The sequence below is a fragment of the Taeniopygia guttata genome, chromosome 6 (genome assembly GCF_048771995.1).
Source record: "Taeniopygia guttata chromosome 6, bTaeGut7.mat, whole genome shotgun sequence".
In the NCBI taxonomy this organism is placed as follows: domain Eukaryota; kingdom Metazoa; phylum Chordata; class Aves; order Passeriformes; family Estrildidae; genus Taeniopygia; species Taeniopygia guttata.
In genome coordinates, this window is record NC_133031.1 from 4,083,132 (window position 1) to 4,104,814 (window position 21,683).

Genomic DNA, 21,683 nt, shown 5'->3' on the forward strand with positions numbered 1-21,683 from the left:
CTGTCCCTGTTCCCTGGCAGCAGAGCCCGACCCGCCCTGGCTGTCCCCTCCTGGCAGGAGCTGTGCAGAGCCACAAGGTCCCCCCTGAGCCTCCTTTTCTCCAGGCTGAGCCCCTTCCCAGCTCCCTCAGCCGCTCCTGGGGCTCCAGCCCCTTCCCCAGCTCCCTTCCCTTCCCTGGCCACGCTCCAGCCCCTCCAGGGCCCAGAACTGGGCACAGCCCTGGGGTCCCTCAGCAGGGCCAGCCCAGGGCACAGACCCTGCCCTGGCCTGTGGCCACCCCATGGCTGGCACAGCCCGGGGCCATTGGCCTCGTGCCCCCCTGGGCACCCCTGGGCTCCTGCCCGGCCCTGGCACAGCCCCCCAGGGCCTTTCCCGACGGGCCCTTTCCAGCCCCTCTGCCCAGCCTGGAGCTGCAGGGCCGGGGCTGAGCCCAGGGCAGGGCCCGGCACTGGCTGAACTCAGCCCATGGATCCAGCCTGTCCTGGTGCCTCTGCAGAGCTGCCGCCCTCCTGCACAGCCACACTCCAGCCAGCCTGGGGCTGTCTCTGAAGTTACTGAGGGCACCCTTGGTAACTCTCACACTGAAATCTGTTCCCTGCACTCACACTCTTGTTTTGGCTCTTATATATTGCACAGTTTTTATGCTGCCCAGGCAGTGCGGGTTGCAAACAAAACACATCATCCGTTTATACTTTTGGAAAGGTTTTGCCCCACCCAAAGCCAGGCTGAGGCTGGTGGAAAACAGCTTTGCAGAGGAAATTTCTTGTGCTCCCAGCTCTGCCAAGGGCTTAGCTGATCCTGTGTTTCAGAGCACAGATTCCAATAACGGGAATGAAGCAGCACATCAGTCATCAGGCTCTTTCTTTTAGCACTGTTAGCAGTTACACCACACAAAGCAATTGAACAGAAAGAGGCATTCAGCTGGGGCTAGCTGAGTCTTAGTCTTTTGTCTGGAAAATCCTTAACATCCCCACTGAGGACTGGAGTAACAAATTAAAAACTTTTGTCTCCTTGCCCCTCCAAATCAGTGCGTGTCAGTAACACTGTGAGCATGGAAAAAGGAAAAGGGAGTTGTGGGCTGGCTTCACCATTCATTAAGGTAAAGTAATTTACTCTTTACAAGGTTGGAAAGGGCTGTGTAACAGTGCTTGGGGCATGGATCTGGACACAGTGGGGGTGGAGAAATGGTGTTGCCATGTCCTGCTTTGGGAATGACTTTGAGTCCTGTGCTGAATGCAGAAAGCTATGTAAAACATTTTTTCTTCACGTGTGCATGGAGAATCCACTCAAACTCAAAAGTAATCAGTGAATGGGATGCTTTACCCCTCTTCAGGATGCTTGGTGTTTGCAGGTGTTTGGTTACAGAGTGGTCAAAGCCAAACCTTTCCTGGTAGCAACAGGGATGGACCAATGGCCCCTGACCCCAGACTGCAGCTGGGGGGCTCAGGATGGGTGTGGGGTAGCACACCTTCCATGGAATCACAAAGTCACAGAATCATTATGGTTGGAAAAGGCCTCCAAGGTCTCCAACCTTTGATGGCACACCACCATACCCACTAAGGCAGCCACCCCAGGACAGACACTGGGAGGCTTTAGGAACCTCCCTGAAACAGCCTGTGAATGAGAGACCAGTGTAACACTGAATGGAAGAGATGGGAAAGCTTGCTGTGAAGCAAAAATTAAACACCTTCCTTTGCAGGTAACTGAAATTCCTGTTTGACAGGGAAAATAGTGTTTTTCTGTTTTCAAGTTTTCTGTGTTGTTGTGGCTGAGGAAACAAACCTCTGTGCACAGAAACAAGCTGCACGTGGGAGGTGCTGCCTGATAACATGCTCAAACCCCAGCAGTTCTGTCCTTGCTTTCTGTGGGAGGTTACAGGGCCTCTGGTGGTTTTGTTGAAGGCACTGGTCCATTCTGGAGCCATTAACTCAAGCTTTAGAGTTTCACAAGCAGCAGGGTCTCATTTTTAATCACTGTTTTTATGTCTTGGGAAACAGTTCTGTGTAGAATGGAGTTCTTATTTCTCTTGGCTTTCTTAACATCTACCCTGATTGGATGTCTGTTTGTTTCACTCCTGTCAGGATAAAATCTCTTCTTTTTGGCAGATTCCCCATGCTGGAATTCACTTTTGCAGTTGATACCTTAATGGCACATGGCTGCAAATTGATTTTGTAAAACATTTTACTTAAAATGCCAGGATAATAATTTACTGTGCTTGTCATTGGATCTCTTTTTGCTTAGGCACTCCCTGCACTTCTTGAGCTGTGGATGTGAAATAAGCCTCAGTGAAATTTGGCAGGATGTGAGCTGCAGCATTAGCTGTACGAGGTGTTAGCACCCAAACCCATCATTTGGGAAGTTTCAGTGCCTCTCCTCCATAAGGTGCTGTTACACATGTTCACTACATGAACACAGGCACCTTTGTGGAAAATGTTCTTCAGTAGACCCACAATCCGTGACTGTCGAATAAATTCACTTGTGAACTGATTCTGTGTAAAAAGGGAGCCTTACACCCATTTATCATAATGAAAGGAATTCCTTAAGCACTATGGAAAACAGCCACCTACAATTATCACTCAGTAATTTAAAATGCCGGTTGCTTTCCTTTCTGACACAGAAAATATATGTCTATGCGTGCAGTAAAGGTATTTAATGATCACATGCTGCATTAACAGGATAGGAAAATTAATCCCATCCAATATAAAAGTATAAATATCATTAGCTGAACCAAGATGAATGTGACGTTCTTGGTGAGTGAATCTATTTTTGGGAAATCATGGGGTTGGAATAAGATTAAAATAAAAAAGAGGTGACACTTGGCTCTTCTAACTAACTGTAAAATACTCCCTTTTCCACTAAGAGGTTGCAACTTGTTCCTTTCATAAAGCCTCTGGCTTAGCCTCTCTATAATTTCAGCCTGAGAAAAGCTCCAGGGTTGAAGTAGACCCTCTGATGGAGTGACAGGACAAGGGGGAGTAGGTGTAGATCAGCTGTTAGGAAGGAATCCTTCCCTGGGAGGGTGGGCAGGCCCTGGCACAGGGTGCCCAGAGAGGCTGGGGCTGCCCCTGGATCCCTGGCAGTGCCCAAGGCCAGGTTGGACAGGGTTTGGAGCAGCCTGGGACAGTGGAGGGTGTCCCTGCCCATGGCAGGGGTGGGATGGGATGAGCTTTAAGGTCCCTTCCAACCCGAACCATTTTGTGATTTTATGTAACCAATGTTGCTTCTTTTTGCAGAACAAGTTTACAAAGCAGCTCAGCTTGTGCCACCCTTAACGTTTCCCCTGACCTCCAAAAGTACTTCTCATAAGGTAAAATGCATTCAGTTGGACTTAGCCAAAGCTGTTGTTTATCTCATGGAATATTTTTAAAAACCAATCTGTTCCCTCTGTTGGTGTATTTTTACTCTGATTGAAATAGACACAGAACAAAACACTTGTGGTCTGTGTGTTTAATGGGTTGTGTGTTTAAAGATCCTGCCCTGCCTTTTCTGGTTGTACCAAACCTGCTGATGGCAGCCTGAATATCCTTTTGCAGCTTCTGTTGTCATTATAAATCTTCCTGCTAATGAACAAGGCTGTTCTTCAGAGTTTATTTAACCAGGAGAAACGCTGGTTGCATTTGAAGCTATCTCACCACTATGATTTCAAGCCCCCAGGTATTTTGCACAAGGAAAACACACTTTGCAAAAGCTTGATCCCACAGCCAGGGTCAGAGATCTCCCCCTGGAGGCTCTGACTCCTTATGCACGTTGGCATTTGGCTGCTGAGGCAGCAGCAGAGTCAGGGAACCCATTCCAGCACATGTGGTTGGAACAAGGGCTAATTCATCCCCAGGAATAACTTTGAACTGACACAGAAAGTCAGCACTTCTCCCTGCTCAGGGAAGCCAGCTAATTCTTCCAAGGCCTTATTTTTAGCTGGAGATAACCACGGGCTGTTAAACACCCAGAGAAGCTGCTAGAAGCCCTGTGGCACCAGGAGAGTCCTGCTGCAGCAGCTCTGTGTTCCATATGGGCCTCCACATCTGACTCCTCCTGCCCATTCCTACGGGGACTACACCTGTACAACAGCCCCCATGGCATGGAGATAATAAAGTGGGGTTTGAAAGAAGCCAGAGAAGAACCTTTCTAAGGTAACAGACACTACATATAAATATATGTGACTTTGCAGATCAAGGCAGGAGGCAAACCCACCTATGCTCCCCTTGGCCTGGGGAGAAGGGTTCAGCAAATCAAAGGCAGGATATGGCCCACTGATGTGTTTGGCTACAGTAGGTAGCAGTTCTTAAGTGGAGAAAAATGTTCTTTAATCAGTATCTTTTACCTTATCACCATTAACTCTGTCATGCTAATACAGTGTTACTGATTAAAGCTCCTGAGCTTCCCTGTAATAGTCCTGAATTACTGTCAGGATAATGAGATTTCCATTTTTTTCCATATCTAAATGTCCTGTTCGTCCTGTTCGTGCCATCCAAATCACATCTGCATTCATGTACATACCCAAGAGGAATTATTCTCCCTTCCTGCATCAAAGATACCACACCACACTCAGCTGGAACCAGCTTTCCCCTGGTTTAGTGCTTGGTTCAGGACTATTATTATCAGCCCTGGGGTATTGCTGCTGTGTATTTAAACAGGCATTGAAGGACATTTGCAATTCTTGGTGCACGAGGCTGAGCTCTGAGGGACATGGTCTACTGGGCGACAGCAGATAAATTATTTGTGCTTATTAATCATGTCTAATAAATCCTCCTTGCACCAGGGGTGCTCCTACAGTGGTGATAATCACGCCCAGTGATGGTTGGGCATGGAAGTCAAATTGCTGCTGCAGAAAATTGTTTCCAGCCATGACAGAGGCAACAGGCAATGGCAGTGCCACCAGAAAAGCGAGAGCAACAAAGAGAATGATGGCCAGGAGGTCTGACAGTGAAGCCACCACACTGGCAGTGGCATTTGATACAGCCCTGTGACAATCCCCAGCTCCAAATCTGGACTCCAGCACAGCCCTTCTAACAAGAGGCACTTCAGCCACTTACAGCTTGTTTTAGGGTGAGGCTGCTGTGTTAACCTGAGCTTTGGGTGGCTCTCAGGATGCCACCTCTACATTTTTATCTGCATTTTTATCCAAAACACTTGGGGCACCCTCTCCCTTTGCTGGCTGCCAGCTCACCTGGGTGTCACAGCACCTTCCAGGACAAAGCCCAAGCCTTGGCTGACTTGAGTGGCTTCAGATTTCATTTTGTTCCAGCTGTCTCATTCCAAACCAAGAGCAAAACTAATATTTGCAATTGTATTATTATCAATCAAAAGATTGACAAATTGATGTTGTGAACATATTGACATGTACTTTGCACAAACAACAGGGTTTGGTGACATGAATCTTACACCTTGTTCAAGCCTCTTGGTTGTTCTGGACCTTCCTTATTCAGGCCCCTGTTCCACTGTTCCTTTTGTATAACTTCAGGTTATCCAATTGAAATCATCTTGATTTTGTATGGTTCTCTCATTAGAATATAGGGAGTCAAAGCATAAAAGATAAAACCAATCTCTAAAAACCCAGCAAAATACTGGTTAACAATCATTCCTTGGCATGAAAGTAAAATCACATTTTGATCTGGAAGAAGAAAGTGCAAATAGGATTTCAGTGGATAAATACAATAATGGTTACCATTCTCATGCAAGAGCAAACTTCCAGGAACAGCTGAGTACAAATTCTTTTCTTCCATCTAGAAGTAGATGGAAGAAAATAATTTCTTCATCTTCTTCTTTTTTTCTTCCATCTAGAAGTACTTACAGCCAAAGAAGTGGATCCTGCAAATAGAACACATTATATCCTTCTGGGCTCCCACTGATGGTTTCCCAAAGCAGAAAAGATTAAGTTAATAGCACAAAAATGGGCAAGGTCTAAACACATAACATAATCTTTTTTGCCGTTATTCTTAGATCAAAATTTAGTTAATATTTTTTTAAGACAACTCCTGAACTTGCTTCAAAGGTATGTGATGAGTTCCAGGGAAAGAGCAGAACAACAGAAGTTTTCAGCCCAGATAAGCTAAAATCTATTTCAAATACCCACTGCTAAGCAATTAATTGTTCAGCATGATTCTCATTTATTGAATAATTTTATAGATTTATAATTGAGTAGAAAAGCAGAAATCACAACAAAACTTTGTTTGCTCTGATTTCTGATGTATTAAACATTCAAAAGACGGTGGTTGTTATTAGTGACATGGAAGCCTTTCCTAGCTGTAAGTTATCCTAAGATTGGATCTGAGCTAATACAATTTCAAGGAAACATTCTCTGCTGTGATCTCCAAACAGAGGCCAAACACACGTTACACATACTCTTTTATGCTCCTCACAATATTAGTCCAATTTGCAGAACAAACACATTCAACCCTCAGCCCTCGGGCCGTGACCCGTGAATAACACCGCTAATGGGATTGTGCTCCACACAAAACTCCCGCTGGATTTGATGGGAGCCGCTCCACCTCCCGCCTTCTTCCCACACACCCTCTGCCATCCTCTCCTCTCAAAGGCACCGGTGGCCCGGGAGAGGGAGGTCTGAGCCCCAGCACTGCCTGAGCCACCAAGTTGCTTTGAGCTGCCTTTTGTTTCTTTAGCAGAGGTGGAAATGACATTTTTTGGCAGTTATAAATTGTGTGGCCACGCTGAAAGGGTCCAGGGTCAGCAGGAGTGAGGAGGTTGTATCACTCTGAGTTTTCTATGGCTTATACTGCTTTGCAATCCCACTTGAGTACTGTTCTCTAGCTCCACTTGGACTTGGGTGTTAAATCTTCAAGTTACTAACATTTGCCATCAAAATGAGAACCTTATAATCAGCTTCTCCCCTTGTTTCCTTTCTTCCTAAAAACAGCACCAGGTTATTGTATCCAGAGGCTGTTGCAGGGAAAATTGTAGAAGCCCCAAAGCTGTGAAAACATTTGGTGCTCATTCTCACATAGAGAACCCGATGCCCTCAATATTGATTTGATTGTATATATTTATCAAGCTGGTAAGAGGATATCCACCTGTTTTATCTGATGCTTCCTTGAAAGGATACAAGGATCCAGACAGAGATTTATTCGCTTTTAAGGACAGAATCATAGAATACCCAGAGTTGGAAGGGACCCACAGAGATCACAAAATCCAGCTTCTGACCCTGCACAGACACCCCAATAGTCACACCCTGTGCCTGGGAGGACTGTCCAAACACTTCTGGAGCTTGGGCAGCCCTGGGGCTGTGCCTATTCCCTGGGGAGCCTGGTCAGTGCCCCAGCACCCTCTGGGGGAAGAGTCTCCCCAATAACATATCCTTAATTTCCCTCACCTGATACATGACAGCAACAGTGTTGGGAAGAGAGCTCTGGAGATCTCCACTCCAGGGCAAGACTGCAATCAATCACAACAGTGAAAATATCTATTACTATTATTATTGTTGTAGTTGTTGTTGTTGTTATCATCATCAAAAGCAGCTTGATTTATATACCTTATGCTAATTTGAGGAATGGAGCTGTCTTGAGGACACAGGGCACAAATCACCAGGCAGCTTTAGGCACTGAGTTCAACATGATAACTGCTAAACCCACTTAGCAGAGGCTCATTCTGACCTTAGTCCTGTTATCAGAGCTGCAGTCACTGGGAACAGGAGTTTGTTTTTAAAATACAGATCGTTTTCTTCCTTTGGTCTGGCTTCAAAGGCAACTGCTGCCCCTACAGGGAAAACCGAGAAAATCCAGTTTGGGAATGAAACTCGTGCCCTCCCCGGGTGCCAGCACAACAGGAGCACAGAATCCCCGAACCTTTTTTTGGCAATGGCAGCTCCCAAAATCACATGAGGTGAAGGACAAATAGAGATTGTGATATGAAATCGCCTCCAGGATGGGATCCCAGGACTAAGCAGGCGGGAGAGCTGCCACTGGTGACTGCAACACCTCTGGGCTCAGCAGAAAACCACACAGAGCTTCACTGGGAGCCTCCAGGTATCCTTTTGCTCCTGCCCCTTGGGCACCATGGAGGTGACATGGCCTGGAGCTCAGTGGCCTGGCACAGGGGGACAGCCAAGTTTTCCTGGGTCTCCAAAGGATGTGACTTGAAGACGATCTGGAGGCATCATCCTGCTTGTCAACTTGACATCAGTTTAAGTAGGGGGGTCATTTCCTCCTGTTCTGTGCTGGGGAGGCCATGGCTGGGCACTGGGACCAGTTTGGGCTCCAAGGCATCTCCAAAGCACAGCGAGCCTGGGGACAGCCTGGCAGGGGTGGGTGGCAGCCAGGGAAAGTAAGGAGAGGCTGTGGGAGCCAGGCTTTTACATCCAGAGAGGAGGAGGGGGCAAAGGAGGATCCAGTGGCCTCTCCTGCTCAGAGACATCTTGGGGACATTTGGGATGGGCTCTGCATCACAGGAAGCCGCAGCCAGTCCCAAGAAAACAATTCTTATTCTTATAAATTCACTGTTAGCCCCTTGCCTCAAGAAACCTGCCTCTTCCCAGCCTCTGCCATGCTGTAAGCTCAGCCCTGAGCACTGGCAAAGCATTCCCTCCTGTTTTCCCAGGATTTCAGCATGTTGCTTGCAGAATGAACCTGCTGGCAAAGTAAATACGGGGAGCATCTGCAAGGTAATCTCTCTTGAAAACCTGGAGCTAATCAGGCTACCCTGAGTCACTGCAGAGCCACAGCACTGCTAAAATCCCACCTTGACGCTGCTGATTTCCCAGAGCAAGGCTTTCTTCTCCCAACTCCTGCCCGGAGAGGTAGCTGAGTTTTAATGACTCCACAATTAATGGCTTTTGGGCTGCCAGACCTGCCCGAGCACGCGGGCTCTGTCTGCAGGGAGGAGGATGCAGCAGCGCCGGCTCGGGTCCAGGCTCGGCTGAGCCCTGCTGCTGTGTCTGGAAAACCCTTTTGGGGATAAGCACAGGTTTTCCAAGGAAACAGGCACGCCGAGACATGCAGCACAGCAACGATCCACATCCACATCAACGTTTCTTTATTCACAGTTCATATAGGAGGGGGAGAAAAAAGCTTTTGGGACGAGAATCGTGCAAAAAACCAAAGGGCTGCAGCACGTGAGGTTATTGTTTTGGTAGGAATTTCAAAGCAAATCGGATCCAAACTCACAGAGATAATGCTGTCCCTGTCACCTCGTACCACCTGTGACCCTCCGACACGGAGAGGGTGGCACCGTGCCCTCCTTGTTGACTGAGCAAGAGGGCTGCGAAGCACATGCTGGTGTTGAAGGGGGTTGTTAAGAACACCCTGCTCCATGAATAGGTGGTGAGGAGCCCGGGAAGGCCTGGCAGGCTTTGACAGGCCTGGTCAGGAGCAGGCGCTCACTCCTTGGGAGAGGAGGCAGCGCCGGAGACAGAGACGGGGCAGGAAAAGGGGTGAGGGAGCCACCCTTTTCAGAAAATACAGCACTTTCTGGAAACTGCTTTTTTCCCCTAAGAGGAGAAGCAAACCCCGGTAGCAGCAAGGGAGAGGAGGAGAATATCTTCCCGGGATGCTGGAGAAGCTCACTCACTGAAGGGGCCGGGAGTGGGGACATCTGCAGCAGGACACCTGGAATTGTCAGCTCCATTCCGCTCCCAGCCCCACGGTCACTCATCATCTCCAGCCCAGCAGGAGCTGCAGCTTTTATCCCAGAGCCGTGTTTCGGGATCCTCTGTCACCCTTTCATTATCCCATGGGAAAAGCCTGGCACGGCGCTGAAGGAAATGCTGTATGCATGCACTGAAGGCACTGAAGGAATGGTGCTGCCCTGGGCTGTCCTGGTTCTATCCTGAAGCCCAGGGACACAGCCAGTCCCCAGTGGACTGTGCCCAGTGCCCAGCCCAGCCAGGGCACTCTGCTTCCAGAGGGATGTTCTGGCAAGGCAATAACCCCCTGTGCCCCCCTGGCTTTCACCAGTCCCACCTGGAGAACTGCTGGCTCGCTTTCCCCTTGGAATTGCCTTGACTTCCTTCTTTTACCATCTTCTGCACTTCATTTTTCTCTCTTCTTCTGTTTAAATGGGGACATGGTTTTGCCCTCCCTCCATTAAGAGTTTCTCCTTTGACTTCCAATTTTGACGCATTTCCCCCAGACATGTGCTATTTTAATCAGAAGCAATCAGCCATTAAAGCCGGATTAATTAAAGAAATGAGTTTACGTATTTTCCTAATGATCTGAAACAATCTTGCATTTATAATGCTGTTTGTCTGCAACCCATCACTGCTTAATATCCCTGATCAGAGAGAGGATGACGCCACCTCACCATTAATCACTGCTTGAATAACAAAGTAGCTGAATTGGAATCTCCTGCATCCTTTGGAAACAGGGATTTTGGTCTCTTTTCTCATTTATACTGCAGCTAACAGACCTGCCCTGCAGTTCCTTAAAGAGCCACAGCCACTGTGCTCTTTGCTCGACTCCATTCACTATGCATTTAATTCTGATTTTTTTTTTTTTTTTTTTTTTTGCTCTGCTGCCTTATTCTGAACAGTCCTTGCTACCATCAGGGGACAGGGACAAAGCCCTGTGGGATTCTACACATTTGGAGCAACGACCTCTCTGGCTGTTTCTATTTCTAAGGCTTTTAAAACCATCAGAGTCAGTACAAACCCATCAAACATCAGGGTTTGGTGTGAAGATGCTGAATTAATGATGGTATATGGGGTCAAAATTATACCAAAATGATATCTCAAAGACACTGAGCTGATGGTGCTGTTTGGTGTAAATGGTGTCATGGATAAAGGCACTAAATGCAACCCACAGAAATGATGTCATAAATACCATCAGTGAGGAAATTATGTCATCAAATGATGGCATAAATGATGGGTACAGGGTTGTTGCTGCCCTCAAAGAAGGACCATTAGTGAGTGAGGTAAGATGAAGGTAATTGAAATTTTACTTAAGTTGGTTCAATATTAGTTCATTAATAAAGTATCAGCCTGCTAATAGTCAACATACCTTTCTAAATAAAAATATCTCTTCCAATGGAACATCATCGATGTAAGGATTATTGATCAATGCCTAATGACTGTGACCTATTAGCATTTTACTGTTGATCCATTCACATTGATTCTGATTAATCGATTTATTCAAAGCTCCAGCAGAAGAAACCCCCAGCTGAGCTCATCCATGGGCAAGGACAGGGCTCCAAGCCCCATCCTTGGTGCTGGCACACTCTTGGAATCTGCCCCACACTTGGGGGTTGGTTGCAGGCAGGCAGGAAATGCTGTTTTCAGTGGCTCAGCAGGATTAAGCCCAGGCAGCAGCCCGGGACAGCTGTTCCTAAGCCTCTTTGTCATTCCCAACAGGGAGGTCAGGCTCCCAGGGAAGCAATTTGCACAGCGTTGGGTTGGTATTATCTGCCGGAAAACGCCCATCCTGGGGGAACAACCCCGGAAAGGGGGATGTATTGTACAGGGAAGTGTCAACAACATTAATCCTGTTAGAGCATTGTGAGATGGGATGGCAAGAAACCATAGTCAGGAAGGAAACAGGCCCTGCTGAAAAGCAGGAACCCTCTTAGCCTCCCCCTGTCCTGATGGCATTGCACAGGGGGAGCAAATGGAAAGATACATTGGAATTGGGATTGCCAAACCCTCCAAAGGCTCTGCGGCCCCAGGGGAGATGCACCAGCACCCCCAAAAGCCTTCCCTATTCCTAAACTCTTCCTGGTTTCCTCTTCCTCATGGAGGCCAGCCTGATCAACCCGGGGAAAACCAGAACAGAACTGCCAGTATTAGATCTGCTCACAAAGAAATCCCTCCCTGTGGATGAGAGAATCAAAGCTGTTGGCATCTGGTGTCCCCAGCACCACGCTCCTGGATTTCTCCAGAACCCTTCTCCAAAGCCATTCTCTTCCATCTGCATTTCCACTCCTAACTACCAAACAGTTTGCACAGGGTGAAAGCTGCTGCCTGGATCCTGAGGTCAAACAAAACTTGTCCACTCTTCACCGGCACTGATGAAAATCTGTAAGAAGCTGCAGGTCAGAGCAAACTTTAAATGACTTCCAAGCTGGCCCTAAATTTGCATTTTATTACACAGAGAATTTTCTCTCAGAATGGCTCAACTCCATTTTTAGAAAGTGCAGGACTGACAGCTCTTTAAAGAGGCCCAGGACACCATTGTGTTTCACCTGTCCCAGTGCATAAATTACTATTTATTCAAGCTTAATTCTTAGTTTTGCTTGGGTAATGTCTGCAATCACTTGTTGATTGGGATAAGTCACGAGGGTTTTTTTCAGATTTTGTTTTGTTTACGTGCCAAGATCAGCAAAACATGTCTCTTGCTCAGTGTTACTGAAACACACCGGTATATCCAGTCCCTCCCATGTGTGTTATCATCCTCCCATGCCTGGGACAGGGGGAGCTGGATGTGTGGCTCTGCTATCTCCACAATCTCCTGGCTGGAAAAATGCCTGAAATACTGGAAAAGTTGTAATCAGACCTTGCAGATCTTCCCAGGCTGGGGAACAGCCCTGCAGGGAACCAGGTTTAGCACACGCAGGAGCCTCTCTGCGGACACCAGGAAAGGATTTTGACCTTTTGGCATGGAAAAAAAACAGTTTTGTATTAGAAGTCACAATTTATGAAGTTGAAGGTTTGAAATGGATGTTAGTGGTCATGGAACAAAATTTGTGCCTCTTTCTAACTGGGGATGGTGACACCCAGGGGTTGCTCTGAAACTAAATTATCCTGTGAGTTTAACTGAGATTTTATTAGTAACAGCTGACTTCTCACATCTCCAGAGCTGACAGAGAACTGAAGCCCAATGGCCAGTAAAGCTCCTGTAGAGTGAAATAAAGGCAGGTAGCAGAGTTTGCTCCTGCACTCTGCTTTTGGGGATATTGGGACAGGATGTGTTCATCCCAGTCCAGGATCACGAGGGAATTCTCCCCAATATCCCATCTAACCCTGCCCTCTGGCAGTGGGAAGAATTCCTCTTTGTCCTGGCACTACATGCTCTTCCAAAAAGTCCCTCTCCGTCTTTCCTGCAGGTTTCCTTTAGGTACTGGAAAGCTGCCAGATGGATTTAGGAGGTCTCACACCCTGCTACAGCTCAGCTCCTTGGAGCAAGCTACACTGATGTCAGAATTTAATATTTTGGGGGCACTACATGTGCTCATATGGTTTCAAGGTAGCTTCTTTGGGGCCACACCTTGAGGGCTGTGGCCAGTTCTGGGCCCTGGAGGGGCTGGAGCGTGGCCAGGGAAGGGAAGGGAGCTGGGGAAGGGGCTGGAGCCCCAGGAGCGGCTGAGGGAGCTGGGAAGGGGCTCAGCCTGGAGAAAAGGAGGCTCAGGGGGGACCTTGTGGCTCTGCACAGCTCCTGCCAGGAGGGGACAGCCAGGGCGGGTCGGGCTCTGCTGCCAGGGAACAGGGACAGGACAAGGGGAAACGGCCTCAAGCTGTGCCAGGGGAGGCTCAGCTTGGACAGCAGCAGGAATTTCTCCATGGAAAGGGTGCTCAGGCCTTGGCAGGGCTGCCCAGGGAGCTTTGGACTGCCCATCCCTGGAGGTGTCCCAGGAAGGGCTGGAGGTGGCACTCAGTGCTTGGGCACTGGGCAGAGCTGGGACTCAGAGCGATTTTCCTGCTTCAGTGACCCTGGGATCAAAACACAGGGAGCAGCGGGCTGGTCCTGCACACACAGGCTGTGCTGAGCAGGGGGGCTGTGGATGTCGATGGGAATGGGGATGGGAATGGGGATGGGGATGGGAATAGGGATGGGAATAGGGATGGGAATGGGAATGGGGATGGGAATGGGGATGGGGATGGAGACGATTTTGAGGAGGACGACCCTGAGGCGCAGCGCCCCCCAGCCGGCGGGCCGGGCACAAGATGGCGGCCGGGATGACACGGCGGTCACGTGGCGCGCGGTGCCCCCGCCCCGCCCGCGGCCGCCGCACGGGACACGGGAACGGGAGCGGGGCGCTGGAACGGGACACGGGCAGCGCGCTGCGGCCGCCGCACCGCCCGGCACCGCCCGCCGCCCGCACCGCCCGGCCCCTCCGAGCCGCGCTCCGCACGGTGAGTGAGCGCCCAGCCAGCGGCCTCCGGCTGAGCGCAGGCCCGGGGGCGGCGGGACGGGACAGCGGCGGTGACAGCGGGGACGCGGCCGCCGCCGCCCCGCAGGGACGTGCCGCGGCGGGCTCCGGCTCCTCATCGCGGCGGCGGCCCCGGGGGATGCGGGGAGAGCTCCGGCCCCCGCAGCCTCGGCGGCTCCGGGCGGGCTTGGGGCTCGGGGGTGTGACGGAGCCTCGGCCCCGCAGCACGGGCGCGCCTGGGCCCCTCGGCCCCCGGAGGGTGCGGTCTGCTCAGCCCGCGGGGTCCGGCACCCCATCGGGGCCGCGGGAGCCCCGGGAGCCCGGAGCTCTGCCGGGGGAGCTCTGCAGCCCGCTTCGGGGGTGCCCCCGGGGCGCCGGGAGCTGCGGCACCGGGCTCCGCAGCGGTCCGGGAGCTCCGGCAGCCCCGGCTCGGGCGGTGCGGTGGCACCGGGCAGCTCTGCAGCCCCTCGGCCCCGGGAGCCAGCGCTCTTCTCCTCCCCCCGCTCAGGTCTGTCCCTCCTCCCAGGTGTTGGAGTGGCCGCTCTGGTCCTGCCTGCCCCAGGGGCTCTGTGGGGACATCTGGTCTCCTTAGCTCAGGTGGGAGTGTGGGGCTGAGCCCACTCCCTTCAGCCCGGGGCTCCATCCCTCTGATGGCTGGGATGGAAAGGCAGGATACTCCCTGCTCCAGAGGAAGCTGGGCATCTGCTGTGAGTGGGAGCAGCCCCATCCCATCCCACCCCAATCCCATCCCATCACAATCCCAGCCCAATCCCATCCCATCACAATCCCATCCCATCCCATCCCATCCCACCCCCATCCCACCCCCATCCCACCCCCATCCCACCCCCATCCCACCCCCATCCCACCCCCATCCCATCCCATCCCACCCCAATCCCACCCCCACCCCACCCCAATCCCATCCCAATCCCATCCCAATCCCATCCCAATCCCATCCCATCCCATCCCACCCCAATCCCATCCCAATCCCATCCCATCCCATCCCGGTGACATTGGGTCTGTGCTTCCTCGCTGGGGGTGAGGTGTCTGGGGTGGCAAGGGGGTGATGGCCTTGTCCCCCTCTTGGGGACAGGCAGGCTTGGGGCAGAACAGGGATGAAAAGAGATACCTCTCCATCACGGGCACCCTGGCAGGAGGATGTATGTGCTCCCTGTTTGCTCATGGAACAGCTTGCTGATTGCCCGGCTGCAGTATTTGGATTTTTCACGGTGTATAAGGCATGGGGCTGTCTTTGTACTGTGTTCCTCCTGGAGGGCCTGTTTTGATCAAGGTTTCTAATTTATTCTGTCTTGTGTGAAAACCTCATTAAAGAGTGCCTCAATGCCTTCAAGGCACCATAAATACAGGGAGAGAGGATGGGAAGAGAGAGAAAAAGATTATTAGTTATAAAAAACGAGAGCTGTGCCATATTGACATGGTGCTGCTGAAGCCTGCTGATGCAGGCAGCCTCTCCTAGCAGAGCAGCACCGGGATGTCGATGAACGTCCTCGTGTCACTTTGGCTGATGGTGCAGCCTGGTGTGACAGCAGGATTTGTAGTGATGCCTTCATACTCCCTTCTCCCAGGTCCACGTGGCTGAAAATGCTTTTCTGTTGGCTTCCATGCCCAGCTGTGAAGCAGTGCAAAACACAGAACCAGTACAAACCACCTGGCTGAAGTCAGGGGAGGTGGTGCTGTGGATCTCGGTGGGTCTCGGCTTGGCTGTGTGTTTTTGGGAAGTGGATGCTGTGTTGGACTTGCATTCTGGTTTGTTTTGTGTAGTATTTTGCAGATGTTAGAATTGCTCCAGCTTAGTGAAGTTGTGTAGAGTGTGGAAAGAGAGGGCAGTCCCCCTGGTTGGTGACAGACAAAAGGTAAAGGCTGCTTTTACAGTATGGGTAATAAACCCTCTAAATCCAGAGAGATTGCTGTGATTTTTCTGAGTTTTTGGGCATGTGGAGCAGAAGTAAATTCAGCTCGGATGCCTTTAGACTGTGTTTGTGATCTGTGCAACAAATGACGATTCCCAAATTATTATGTTTCTTTCTCCTTCTACTTCATCAACCTGGGAACGGCGTCTCTCATGTTAATTAGCTTTTAATGTGACACAAATTTAATAAATCCAAGTAGGTGGATGATTTTCAGGACTTGCAGGTATTATGGATGTTATTTGACTGCTCAGAGTTAATGGTTAAAAGGCAGTGATTTGTTGTTTTCCATGGATCTCATTGCTTCTCTCAACACTCATCAAACTTGAATAGCTTTTAATTTTAATACTACTTTTAATTAGATAATTCTTGAGTTCCCTTGAACTGGTCCCGTGCACTGTGGGTGATGATGCCTTAAAAGTTCTTCCTTCTGGTTGCTGCCTCTCTGCATCACTTAGCATTGGTTAATTGGTGCACTAAATATGGGTGGCCTGGGACTTACTCAGATTTAAAAGCAATTTCAACCTGGCCTTAAGGAATGGTTGCGGAATTAAAGGCTTTTTAATTGGGGCAGCAGGACATCCTGTGGGAAAAAAAACCCAAAAAACTTCTCAGAAAGAATCCAGACCCTTGCTGGGGAAAGGGCCTGTTGGAGTAATAGAATAAATCCACATAGCATCATCAAAAAGTGCAGGAATGTTGCACACAGGCCTGAAGGCTGCTTTTGTTGGACATGGCACGAGGTCCCTGTTTCCTGGGGTGGTTTGCAGGGACTTGAGTGGGGCAGGAAGGATTTCTGAGGCTGCCCAGCCAGGTAGGTCCAGGCTGTTCTTTGCTGAAGTGGAGCAGAGCACCTGATGCTATTTCAGTCGTGATTCAAGTGCAGCACATCAAACCCAGCTGTAAGGGGAGAAAGCACTCTGAAGTAGAGGTGAGCTTCAAATGAACTCAAAAACCGGAGTTTTTTAGAGCTTTCTTGGATCTGATGGTCACAAACTGAGCTCCCATGTACTGGCAGTGCTTTCCAAAGGAATTTTGGTGTCATTGGAGGCTTTTTGGGCCCAGGGCACCAGCACACAGAGACGGGCAGGAGCCCTCTGGAAGGCTGGTGTTCTGCATGGAATCTCCAGCTTTTAATACAGCTTGAATTCCCAAAGTGTGTGGTGTGACATCATTAAGTTAATTATCAAGTCCTGTCCCCTCCTTCCCCAAAATGCTGGGGGAAATGCAGAAGACTGAGGATTGTGTGAAACAGACCAGCTTTTTGGCATTATTTCATCCCAGTCATAGTTATTGTTTTGAAAATCTGCTTAGCAGAGGCAGTGTTTGGTGCAGGTTACTTTGCCTTTTAATGAATTTAAAGAACATCCATCCTAATAAGCTGCCAGGTGTGTAGTGGGGCTTGGTGGAAGGTGTCCCTGCCTGTGGCAGTGGGGTGGAAAGAGAAGGTCTTTGAGGTGCCTTCCAGCCCAAACCATTCTGGGATTTAGACATCTCTAAAATAGTTGTCTGTATTGTTTCTGGCCTTATCAAATGTGGTGTTGTAGTTGAGGGGAGAAAAACCCCCAAATTCTTGAAAGTAACGCATGAGCTTTGTTCTAATAGTCCTTGATCAAGAGCTGGAAAGAGAAAACTTAATTTTGGAGACTGTAACATGTTTCTTAAAGAAATGCAGTTACTGCTGTTGCTGGGTTTTACAGTTGACTCATCCAATCAGGGGAGCAAATCTAGAGTGGGACAGATGTCCTGTCGATGTTTCCTTCGTGTGCTGCTGCAGTCCTGCCTGCTGTCCAATTACACATCCATAATCAAAGAAAACCACTAATAAATCCTTACTGGGAAAGCATCTTCCCTAGGTTTAGCCTTTGCTAATTTGGTTAGATTTAAATACACAAAAAAATAAATCTCCCTCTGCTTAGAGCCACGACTCTAACACTTTTTTTCCTCCCTGACTTCCTAGCTTGGTCTGCCTTGTGACTCCCTGATTTTGCAACTGCTTGAAGGTAGCTTTTTCTGTTTAAATGAAACTAAAGCAAAGCATGTTGCCAGTTGGGAAGAAAAGGAATCTCTGAAATCCACTAGCTTTGGGTTTTTCCAGTGCAGGAAAACTGGCAGCTTCCTTAGCAAGCTGGGTGAGGCACAGGTGTGGTAGCAGAATTCCTCAGGTGGCTTTGCTGGACTGGCTTTTTGGGGTGCTGTGGGCACTGTCACATCCTTCTTAGCTGTGTGGGACAAGGCTTGGGAATTTTATCTCTGCTCTCTGTGTCTGGGGAACAGCACACAGTGCTGCATTGTCTAAGCCTTCATCAGAAAAAGTAGGAAGAAACAGAAGTAGAACCAGGGTAAATCCTGTCTGAAGGACTGAAAGAGCCTTAAAAGTGCCCCTTTCTGAGCAGGTGGATTTAAAGATGAGAGCTTTTGCAGCCTTGGCTTAAGAAGGATTTTTCATAGGTGCCATCTCCTCCTGTCCACTGCAGCCTACTCCTTTAATTTCCTTTACTAAAAAAAAGCATTGCAATTGGGAGTGTTTTACAATTTCCCTTGCTGGTCCATTAGTGTATTAGCTTAGCTCCGTGTGTGTTGAATGCCACTAAATGTCACTTGCAAATTTAATGTTGGGAGCACTGAGATTTGTGCTAATTGAATTTAAAGTCTTATACTTGAATTTGTTAAAATGGCAGAGGCAGACAATTGAAATGCTTTAATGGGAGAGTGGAGGAGCACTTGCAAATCTGCTCTTAAGAGTGAGTGAATCCAACGGAGCATTTGTGTAGATGGAAGGGGAGACCCTGAGCAGCCAGATCAGGGTTTGATGGGGTTTTAGTGTCCCTTTGTACATTGCAGCCTGGTGACAGCTTGGCAAAATCCACTATGTTGAAAGTCTTAATGCTTGGCGTCTGCTGAGGGTCATTGTTGACACCAACTTAACCTTAAACACTTCTGTAAAACTGGTAAAGCTTATAGAGCCGTTCAGTTCAATTTAAATTTCTGCTTCTCCAGCCATAGTTCTAGGCACTGCTGGAGAAAGGTTAATTGTTTGGGCTGTTGGTCTTTAAATTCAGTTGTCTGTGTCTGTCTTCTGGGGATTTTATTCAGGACATCATCAACTTCTGCACCGGAGAGTTTATTGTTCTGGGAGGAGCTGGGGGTTGTTTGGGGTGTTTTTTGTTTGGTTGATGTTTTTGGTGGGTTTTATTTGTTTTTTTTTGTAAAACAAAAACTGTGGCAATAAACACTTCTTTATTCTTAACTTCAGCCAAATACCCAAGGATTGGATAGACACAGAAAAGGAGACACTATTGCTGTGCTTTTAGTGAGGTAAAGTGTTAAAGAAATAACCCTGGATTGGAAAGGAGTCATAAAGATTGGTCCCTCGGCTTTCCAAGTGTGTAAATCTGTGCCTCCCTAGATAGCACAGTGCTTTTAAGAAGTTTGTCTGGAAACACTTCCATTAAATCTCCTGATACCAGGCTTTGACCTTCTGCCACTGAGCTGGCATTTCATACGGGCTCCTGGCATGAGCTCTCCTGCCACTTTCAAGTAAAATCTTATCAGGCATTGAAAAGTTTGACTCTGCAGTCGAGCACTGTGCCAAAGCTGTAAAAGCCCTATTTATACACAAAATGGATTTTTGCTTGCTAGGAGGGCTGGGGTAGTGCTTCAGTAACCACAGGAATGGTTTTGAATCTACATAGTAATGAACCAGCTCCATCGAAATCCAGCGTCTCCTCCGCTCTCAGGTCTGCTCTTTGTCTTCTCTGTGGCCCTGCCTGGAGTTTTATGTAGCCAGCTTATATTGCTCTGCAAAAGTTTGTCAGGGAAGTTAATTTAAAGCTATTTGAAAGGCTTAAAAATGGCTCTGCTGTTAGGATGATGAAAAAGACCTTGAAAGTGCCTTGAGAGCGATTGCTGCTGGAATACCGGCTTGGCCATGTGAGCGGTGAGAGGGAGAACTCCAGGGTGTCCTCCTTCAGTGCTGGCACAAAAATTGTGGCTGTCCCATCCCTGGCAGTGCCCAAGGCCAGGTTGGACAGAGCTTGGAGCATCTTGGGATAGTGGAAGGTGTCCCTGCCATGGCAGGGGTGGAACAGGTTGGGTTTTAAGTCCCTTCCTACCCAAACCATTCTGGGATTCTGTGGTGCATCAGGGCTCCAAACCCACTTGCTTTAACTGGGAGGGAAAATCCAGCACTTGTGGGTGAGCTTTGCCCCTTGCAGGGGGTGCCAGTGGCCTGTGGGATGTTGAGTGCCTGGGGAATACATTTTTAGTGGAATAAGAGCGTAAACCAGACTTAGAGGAAGGGAGAGGAACACCCACGTTCCAAAGTGCTGAAGTTTGGGGTGCTCAGCAGAGGCCGTGGGGGAGGTGATGCCCAAAGCAGAGCTGTGAACAAGGCAAGAGTGGACAGAAAAGGGGGAGTGCAAGCACGTGGAGATCTCTGCTAAATGACTCGACAGAACATGTTGTTCCCTTTCCCTGGGTGCTTTTGGGATGTCAGGATCCGTATTTAATGGAATTGTGGTTTTATGGAGGCTCTCCACCCTGGGAGAAGCTCGCCTTTGCCAAAAGCAATACTCAGTAATGGGCTGGGGGTTCTTACCTACTCTCCATGAAACACTGCAAAAACCTTATTTTGCAGTAATGAGCAATTACCCACAAATTAACAAAGCTCTTTGTCAGATACTGCCTTTGTTTTTGTGCCTGTGCAATTTCCTAATTCATTTTTTTTTCTTCTTTTCAAAACATAAATAGATTGGTTATCAAAGGCCATTTTAAAAACAAAATCAGGGCCCTAAGCACATTTATCTGAAGGGGATTATTTGAGTTCAGACTTGCTTTGCTTGCAGGAAAATGAGTGTCTGTGCTGAGAAGACACAGACCCATCCATCCACGTGTCTTGTATCCAAGAATTAAGAATGTTTTTGAGAGGGAATGCCAGAGTTCAGCCACGGGTTCAGGAAGTGTAAGTGGTTGGGAGAACACTTGTGGAGATGACAGTCACAAACCACAGGCAAATCTATATTACTTCCTCCTTTGAGCAGGCTTAACCCCAAAGAAATGTCAGGTTTCTCAGGGTCCCACTGGGGTTTGAACATGTTCAAAGAAGGAGATGGGCTGCTCTGGGGAGAGGGATTCCCACCTGGTGTGGGGAGATACCCTGCAAGCTTGATTCAGTGCCTGGGCAGGAGAGGGAGGAACCTGAGACCCAGATGATATTGGATACAGGTGCCCCAGATTGATGCACTAAGGGCCATTAGCTGTTTTCTTCTGTGTGCCTGGCCAGCTGAGTTGATGTTCTCTATGAACTCCTCCTTAGCTATCTTAATTTCTGACTGCTGCTCCTTAACTCATGGCCCATCAGGGCACAAGTGAATTGAGCCCTTTATAACATTTATAACTGTCTGCAGGGAACTGTCTTTGGCCACTTTATTGAGTGGCTGCCAGTCTGAAATCCTTTTATGATTCTTCCTTTCAGACTTCTTGTACTTAATGCAAACAATCTCCTTTAACCTCATAACTTTGTAATCACTCTCACGCTATAATTGTGCTTTAATGCTGCCCATTTGTAGCTGGATATGAGCAAATATTTAAAATAATTGTCCACTCTACAAAACACTGGTTGACGTCATAGACTGTTTTGTCTTTGTGTTTATTAACTCCCTGGGGATCTTGTTTCCAGAACAAGGATGTTTCCAGGGATGTCCAGGACATCCATTTAGGTCTTTCCAA

At 48.7% G+C, this 21,683-nt stretch overlaps 1 protein-coding gene across 4 annotated transcripts in view; it reads left to right on the forward strand.

The window, feature by feature from the left end:
* The first annotated feature begins 13,854 nt into the window (after positions 1–13,854).
* The window catches only part of SGMS1 (sphingomyelin synthase 1), an 89,256-nt gene continuing 81,427 nt past the window's right edge, over positions 13,855–21,683 (forward strand). For 2 of the 4 annotated variants that reach the window (XM_030275739.4, XM_041716996.2), the window contains exon 1: positions 13,855–14,011. The gene's annotated coding sequence lies outside the window, so the exon portion shown is untranslated. The remainder of the gene's footprint in view (positions 14,012–21,683) is intronic. The other 2 variants (XM_072930866.1, XM_072930867.1) reach the window with 2 other exon arrangements.